We start from the raw sequence: 7,787 nt of genomic DNA on the forward strand, positions 1-7,787 counted from the left end.
CCACTGACTGCCGGTTAGCTTCTTGGCGGCAACGTGGAGTCGGAGAGCTATGTTGGAGAAGGACGCTGCTTCTACTTAACTGCTGGTGCAGTTGGCTGACTGACACGTGGGCCCAACAGGCATCTGGGCCACATGTCAGTTACGCAACTGCACCTGCAGTTAAGTCACTGAAGCTTCTGTTCAGCTCAGCCGGACACAAGTGGGTAGCTTCGGTTAATTAATTATACCTCTAGCGCACCCCTTTTTAGTTGAAGAATGTATGAAATGTAATGAAATTCGGCATGTTTGTATGAAATCCGACCGTGTATGAATGAATTTATTTCGATTAGTTCGAATTCTTGTATCACTAGCATTGGATGAACATGCAAAACAATACGTACTAGCATTATTCCCAGGGTGATCACCTCGTTTGCAGCAGTTTCACATGTACTCCCTCCGGTCCTTTCTAGTCTGCATACAAGTTTTTTCTGCAGTCAAGGTATCTCTACTTTGACCAATCTTATAGAAAAAAGTATGCACTTTCACAATGTGCAAAGTAAAAAGGAACAGAAGGAGTACAAAAAGTTTGAGCAGCTTTTTAGCGTTCCTGTACATTGCAATCACAGCGATTCACATGTCATAGAGAATATTCAAAACAATCGATGATTATGCATCTCAGCGATTCACATGTCAGAGCCAATATTTACTTCACAACTAATGAATAAAGAAAAAAAAAATGGATCGACGCTGCTGACAGCAAAGGGCGTCCCATTCAAAAATATCAAACACATGTCTTCTTGCTAAAATCGATGAGCAAAATTTGACAAGGTTTTCCCATTCCAAAATATCAAATGCCTACGATTGTGGAATGGGCAGGGTTTGCCATCAGTTCGGACATTGACATGGCACCTCGTGCTAAATAAACCAGTTGTTCTTTTGAAGTTCCACCAAAATCAACCAAATTCGCGCGTAGCTTGTATGTTTGCAACGCCTTGAACTTACCGGCACCTCCTTTCTTGTGGTGGAAATGAATGATTCGATGTATTCATGAACATTTTGTGCAGTTCCCATTGAAATCAAGCTGAGCACCCCTGTTTGCACAAATACAAAAAAGTGATTAGTATAAAGCAAACTGTACTATGAATTGACAGTTTAAACAGGCACCTACATGGTCCATGTAGAGCACACTTTTACAAAAATGGAACTCACCGGAAAGAATCCTAGAACAACATTGTACTCGCGCATCACAGCGAGAAAATGGAGATTTGTTAGTCCTTCTGAGCTGAAGTTAGTTTGGTCTTGTGGGGGGTAATGTAACCATCCTTCAACTGCTCCTTCTGATGAGAATATAGACAGGGCTTCTTCATCCTGGCATAATCGGAACTACTCACTTCACGTACTCCATATTCTTCTTCAGAGGAGGATGATCCTGTTGTGCAAAGACAAGAGGATAACTAAATGCTAGCATCCCTGTTTGCTCGAAAAAAAGGAAAGGAAATATTTAAAACAGCACAGATGAAGCACTTCTCAAGGACAATACCACTTTTTGATGACAGTATCTAAACAGTAGCACAACACCAATAGAGATGACAAAGCTCAATCATATGGATGAAATCAGTGGGCGAGTACCAACCTTTGTCAGGAGGCTTATTGTGTAGAGCATACAGATGAAGCACTTCTCCGGAACCATCTGTTGCTATCTACTGTGTTGGCCATGCTTACTATATACTCCTCGATTAGATTAATGTTTCCAACATCTTCTTGTGCAGTTCCACTAAAATATATGGTATCTTCAAAGAAGATCCCTGTTTGCACAAGTAGAGATAATTACGTATTACATTAAGAGTGGCATCAAATCAGTGGCAAAACAATTGCTCGTTCCAGCCATAGCAATAAATTAAGATGCAAAACTATATCATTACTTGTGTCATCACAGTTCCAGTGCTTCATTACAGCACCAGGAGTTGATTTTTGTTTTTCTTCCGCTTGTTCTTCCCCTTCATCACTTGGTTCAATAACACACAAGCTTCGCCTTCAATGTAAGATTTGGCATGTCAATTAGGTTGCACAAGTATAGCACTAAACAATGACATTAATTTTCTGATGAAAGTGGCAAAATACAGGCCAACAGTTGTGAAATACCCTTATCTTACCTCAGTGGGATATTACGGTGCACATACAGATTGGAAGTCTTGTCCCCATTTGTGTAGTTCACTAAAATCAAGCATCATTACCGTACAAGTAGCACAACATATGAAAGCACACTGCAGAATCATGTGAAAGAAGCCTAGTACTGACCTCTCATGACGCGGAATTCAAAAAACTCACAATAAGAAGATCTGAACCAAATTTGCCAACACGGATAGGAAGTAAGATCTCTTCTTGTGCAGTTCCACTAAGATCAAGCAATCAAGCAACGTTGTCGGTGTGACATTTTGGTTGAACTGCACAAAACACTCTTAAAACAAAAGTGTTTTGAGCAGTGCAACAAAAGGTCACAATGGCAACGAGGTGAAGTAGATAACCCTGTTTACACAGAGGTGCAAAGGAAACAACTAGTGGTCAATAACGGTGGATGACACAGAAGCCAACAAAAAGAAGCATCTACCTTATCTAAATGGGAAAGAAAGCAAGACAGTAGCATTTCTCAAATGGTGGCATTGATTTATATTAACAGAGAGATTATATTAACAATAAAATTTGTTAAACATGTAATTTGCTTTTAACTGTGGCATTGCATCAATTTTCCAGCGGCATTATTAGAGGGTGTTTGTTTACAGGGACATTTAGGTGGAGGGACTAAAAAACTCCGTGTCAGTCCCATTTAAACCACACAGGAGGGACTTTTAGGGACTAAAAGTGGGCATTTGGGACTAAAGAAAGAAGACCCTGAGGGAGAGTCTTTTGGGGACTTTTTCCAACAGTTGCCCCTGCCACGCATTGCACCTTGTCTCTATTAGTTCACTACTAGGGGTAACATGGTCTTTTAGCATGTAATTTAATAACCTCTAGTCCATGTTTAGTCCCTGGAACCAAGCAGGTAGGGACTAGGGAGTTTTTAACCAAATAGGGCCTTAGATTAACAACAGCTAAAGAGTTGCACGGGACAGTGGACGCACCAGCACCATGTGCATCTACCGATGTACTGGGGTGATGCACAGTCTGTTGCAACAAAGAACAAACAACCAAGGAGCATATTTGTGTTGGTCCGAGTTTTGTTATCTTTAGACACCTTTCCCTATGTGAGGGCGGCAAATCTAGTCCTGCTCAAACTCTACAGCCTTGTCCCCCAAAACAAAAGATCAGTTCGTTACAGATGTGCGTACTGCGTTTGTCATTGTTTTCCCTTTTCGACCAATGTAGGTGCTGGATAGCCAGTCTGTACTAGTACTTTCCCCACTTCCTTTCCTCTGTGAACCACGTGCTAGATTTATGCTATACAACTTTCCCCACAACTTTCCCCCATTCCTGTCCTCTTTGAACCACGTCTTAGATTCAAGCGATACAACTTTGCCCACTACTTTCCCCCTTCCTTTCCTTTTTGAACCACGTCCTAGATTCATGCTATACAACTTTTCCCACTACTTTCCCCCATTCCTTTCCTCTTTGAACCACGTCCTAGATTCATGCTATACAACTTTCCCCACTACTTTCCTGTTTGATCCAGCACCTAGATTCGAGTGCAGAAGCGGAAAAAGCCCACATGCAGCTAGAGCAATGCATGTGGAATAAGTAAATTATACCTTAAGGTTCTTGGGGTGTGGTTCGGTGGGCGACCGGAGGCCGTTCGACCCACACTATGTACGGCGGTGAAGAAGAAGGGGTTGGAGGCCCTCTCGCGCCGCCGCTGGGTGAAAGTGAACAGCTGCGCCGGCAGTGGATTCCCTCCCTCGCCGACGGTGATAGTGTTAAGCCTCCTTCCCTTCCCGATCCTGCCGGCTCTTTGACCAGCAGTGAGGGGAGAGAGAGAGGCCAGCGAAGTCTTGTTTACATCTGTAGAGGGTGAGAGAGTGTGAAGAGAGCAACTACAAGCAGACCAGCAGTGAGGGGAGAGAGAGAGAGGCCAACGAAGTCTTGTTTAGATCTGGAGAGGGTGAGAGAGTGTGAAGAGAGCAACTACAAGCGCTGAGGCTCCAGCGTGTATATATATACTGGAGAGAGTGTGAAGAGTGCAAACCCTAGAAAACAAGCATCGAGGCTGCAGCTTATACGTGATGAGGTGATTATACGGTCACTACGAGATCGTATAGCTCCGTATCCATCCATTTTGACCAGTCAAAGAATCCTCCTGGCACGAATTATGCTCAAGTGTAGTTACCGAACCCGAGACCTCAAGTTTGATGAGCGAACAGGCTAACCAGCTACACAACCCTCCCATTATGTTCAATGAGAGGGAAATAACCTTTTATACATTCCTGCATTCGTGTGACAAGCATGCCGTGTTTTTTTGTGTGGGAGTCATTGGGATTTAAATCATAATCGTGTCATGTGGCTTTGGCGGTAAGACTATCCAAAGTGGTGCAGAAATAATGCAGCCTTAGTCACCTTACCTCTCTCCACGTAGTACGTTGGGTCCCACCAGTCAGAGGGTGAAACAAACAAATTAATAAGAAAAATTAAAAGCCCTAGCGGTGTATCTTACCTCACACATCTCGCTACTACTCGGGAACGCTGTCCAATTGATCCCTCTGTTTGCTCACGTACTATTTTAAGTGAATCCTTATTATAACATGCACACAATTTTGGGCACTTGTATTCGACCTAAGTCAGTGTGCCACCGTATCTCATATGACTCCCTCCGTCTAGGTGTAATAAGTCACGTTAGAAGGTGCAGCGGGACCAAGGTGCATGCAGATTGGAGGAGAAGGAGAAACTTGACCGGTCATTCCTCCAATCAAAGCCCTGATTTCTGTCTCTAAACGCAACAATTAATCCAAACAACTAAGAGATGCCGTTTTAGCTACCATGCAGGGCCACGTATTAACTTGCATGCAAGCCGACTTTGATTTCTTAACTGATCAACGTGTAGTTGCGCTCCATGCATTGGGTTTCCGGGGGAGATAACAAGGCAGAGTAATTACGGAGCGTTTGGTTACATTGCTTAGGCTAGTCATAGTGGTGAGTAACTTGGACTAGTACAACATGCATATGTTACTAGTCTATGTTACTACTACGCGAAGTTTGCCGTCGGAGCGAGCCGATCTGGCTCTCCCGAGCTAGCAAGGTTTTTCTAGCCCACCCAAGCTAGCTGGCACACAAAAGCTAACATATTTTAACAGTTCCAAATGCCTAACCTTGCCCAGCTATGCTATAAGATGTTCTTGCTAAGGATCCAAACGCTCCCTAAGTAACAACGCTCGCTAGCAACGAGGCCAGGAGGGGATTGAGATGCGAAGTTAATGGATGAGGCCTAAACATTTTGGGAATATCTGATTTCCGTAGGATGACTTAACACCTAGACGGAGGGAGTACTACTCCTCAGTCCAGGTTTGATGGAATATTCGTCACCTCTTCTCTTCTTGTGCGTACTCCATTGTATCTCACTTCCTGTGGCTTCGCACTCGCACGATTTTCCTATTCTATGAACCCGTGTGTGCGTGTGCGTGTGCGTGTGCGTGTGCGTGTGTGTGTGTTTAACAACATGTGTGTGTTAGACAGAGCGACAGATCGACCTACTCCTACAGAGAGATGGTGTGTAGTGTACGATTTTAGCCGCGAGAGTCGGTGCATCCTCTCGTTTCCGGGCGTCCGGTAGGGACACGCGGACAGCTGCCACGCCCGCTCCTGACCAGCCTGGCCCACCCAAAGCCCCTCCATCGCCCGCGCGCGCTTCCTGCCCGAAACGGTCATCGCCGCTCCAAAGAATCGGTGCCGCATTCATGCCCGGGCGGAGCGGACGCGACCTCTCACTGGCGCCTGCGTTGAAGGGAGAAGCGGATTCAAGAGTGATGGTTGCTTCGTCCGTCCAACTTACTGCTGGGTCTATGTGATTTGACGGCTCATTGGTCTGTATTACTGAGGTGGTAGGACAGCTAGATGTCCCACGCTTTCGGCGAAAGGAGGTAACACTAGATTACTATTTTCTCCATTCTTACGACGGAGGAGTGCAAGAGCAGTGAAAACACGCAGGCTCAGTGATTACATGGCCCACCTCACACTATCACCATATTTTCTAGACACCGTGTGACACCTAAATATAAGTCTTTGTAGGGATTCCACTAGGTGGACTACATACGAAACAAAATGAATGAATCTACACTTAAAATGCATCTATATACATCCGTATGTGGTTCATGGTGAAATCTCTACAAAGACTTATATTTAGGAACGGAGGAAGTACTTGTATAGTACGTACTGTAATTTATCAGCGAGATAGTACAACGCTATGAAGCTTCCAACTTCTGTTAGATGTATCTTGCGTCCAAGGTTGCCCGTTGCAACATTTCATCAAATACAAAGGAGACTAACATGCATGCTATTGCATCTCAATGATTGACAGATCATAGCAAATATGTACTCCCTCCGTTCCAAAATAAGTGTCTCAACTTTATGCTACATACAGAGCAAAATGAGTGAATCTACACTCTAAAATACGTCTATATACATCAGTGTTTGGAGTATGTACTAGTAGTTCATATTGAAATCTACTAAAGGGCATATATATTCCAAACAATATGATAATCTCTCTAACCAAGGTAGTAGGGACGAGGAGTAAACGGAGGGAGTAGTAAAATTATCTCCTCGTCCGGCGAGCCATCGCGTGCGTGGGCGAGGGAGCGGGCGTAAGGCGTACAGTACTACTACAACTCATGCACTCCCTAGCCATTGAAACAGAGACAGCTAAAGAAAAAAAATCCATGCAGTCCCTAGCCCTTGAACCGTAAACCCTCACCAGGCTTTAATTTGCTGGCAACGTCGGCGCTTCCTAAGAAATGAAGTTTGCAACCCTTCAACCATCGGATCATTTTGTCCAGTTTCACCAAAATCGAGATGAGCATCCCTGTGGCAAAGAAATTGAAGAATCGTGATTAGAATAAGATTACTGGGACTAGTTGATGAGACATAAACTCATCACAAATACAGTATGTAGAAGCCAGTAGATGTATGTGCGGGGCAAAGAAGTAGAGAAATATCCACATGGAGTGATGTGGGCAGCTGGAGCAGTGGTGCAAGCCGGCTGTAAAGGGAGTTGTACCTGAGGGATGTCGGGATGTAGCTCAACCTAGAGGAGGGCGGCGGGAGGAGGCAACTACCCATATCGCGGCAGTGAGAAATGGACGAAGGCAACCTCACCAGCTTTGTGAGAGAGAATGGCGGGGACCCATGATCGGGGCGTGCCGACAGTGGGTTTTTGCCGTCGGCGACGGCGACCGCATCTACACTAAGCATCCACCCCTTCCCCCGGCGGACGTGATCCGCCGGGATGTTAGAGATGTGGCCACAGTGGTTTTGTGCGAGAGAGTGTGAAAACTGAAGAGAACAACCCAAGCAAGCAACCGTGTAGGCTCGTCCTGCCTATGTATATAGTGGAGCGGTTTCCTTTTCTCTCCATATGAACCTATTTATATTGCGTACGTGCCACTGAAGAAAAAAAAACTTTATTTATACATGACGCGGCACCTACTACTCGTTCTCCTATAATCCTTGCGCTTGGCATCTCCAAACTATTAACCTTGCGATTGGCACTTCGCCTCTTCGGGAAGTCGAGCAATAATGGTACTGAAGTATATATCGTTCTGGCTATATGAGACCGAATGAATTGCTGCACGTCCACCACGTGGTGAGGGTCGAGGGGCGAGGGAGAGTGC

The sequence above is a fragment of the Aegilops tauschii genome, chromosome 6, assembly GCF_002575655.3.
Source record: "Aegilops tauschii subsp. strangulata cultivar AL8/78 chromosome 6, Aet v6.0, whole genome shotgun sequence".
In the NCBI taxonomy this organism is placed as follows: domain Eukaryota; kingdom Viridiplantae; phylum Streptophyta; class Magnoliopsida; order Poales; family Poaceae; genus Aegilops; species Aegilops tauschii.